The following is a 1,378-nucleotide window of genomic DNA, read 5'->3' as shown; positions in this document are numbered from 1 at the left end:
CTGCTGGTTACTGGTCCAACACTCTAACCACTAGGCTATCTGCTGGTTACTGGTCCAACACTCTAACCACTAGGCTACCTGCTGGTTACTGGTCCAACACTCTAACCACTAGGCTATCTGCTGGTTACTGGTCCACACACTCTAACCACTAGGCTATCTGCTGGTTACTGGTCCAACACTCTAACCACTAGGCTATCTGCTGGTTACTGGTCCAACACTCTAACCACTAGGCATCTATGCTGGTTACTGGTCCAACACTCTAACCACTAGGCTATCTGCTGGTTACTGGTCCAACACTCTAACCAATAGGCTATCTGCTGGTTACTGGTCCAACACTCTAACCACTAGGCTACTGCTGGTTACTGGCCCAACACTCTAACCACTAGGCCACCTGCCGCCCCAACACTCTAACCACTAGGCTATCTGCTGGTTACTGGTCCAACACTCTAACCACTAGGGTATCTGCTGGTTACTGGTCCAACACTCTAACCACTAGGCTATGTGCTGGTTACTGGTCCAACACTCTAACCCCTAGGCATCTGCTGGTTACTGGTCCAACACTCTAACCACTAGGCTATCTGCTGTTACTGGTCAACACTCTAACCAACTAGGCTACCTGCTGGTTATGGCCCAACACTCTAACACTAGGCCACCTGCCGCCCAACAATCAACCACTAGGCTATCTGCTGGTACTGGTCCAACACTCTAACCACTAGGCTACCTGCTGGTTACTGGCCCAACACTCTAACCACTAGGTATCTGCTGGTTACTGGTCCAACACTCTAACCACTAGGCTATCTGTGGTTACTGGTCCAACACTCTAACCACTAGGCTACCTGCTGGTTACTGGCCCAACACTCTAACCACTAGGCACTGCCGCCCCAACACTCTAACCACTAGGCTATCTGCTGGTTACTGGTCCAACACTCTAACCACTAGGCTATGCTGGTTACTGGTCAACACTCTAACCACTAGGCTATGCTGGGTTTACTGGTCCAACACTCTAACCACTAGGCTATCTGCTGGTTACTGGCCCAACACTCTAACCACTAGGCTATGTGCTGGTTACTGGTCCAACACTTAACCACTAGGCTATCTGCTGGTTACTGGCCCAACACTCTAACCACTAGGCTACCTGCCGCCCTACACTCTAACCACTAGGCCACCTGCCGCCCACAACACTCTAACCACTAGGCTATTGCTGGTTACTGGTCCAACACTCTAACCACTAGGCTATGTGCTGGTTACTGGTCCAACACTCTAACACTAGGCTACCTGCTGGTTACTGGCCAACACTCTAACCACTAGGCCACCTGCCGCCCCAACACTCTAACCACTAGGCTATTCTGCTGGTTACTGGTCCAACACTCTAACCACA

This window comes from Salvelinus namaycush, chromosome 2, assembly GCF_016432855.1.
Source record: "Salvelinus namaycush isolate Seneca chromosome 2, SaNama_1.0, whole genome shotgun sequence".
Taxonomy (NCBI): domain Eukaryota; kingdom Metazoa; phylum Chordata; class Actinopteri; order Salmoniformes; family Salmonidae; genus Salvelinus; species Salvelinus namaycush.
Note: the sequence above shows the minus strand (reverse complement) of the source record.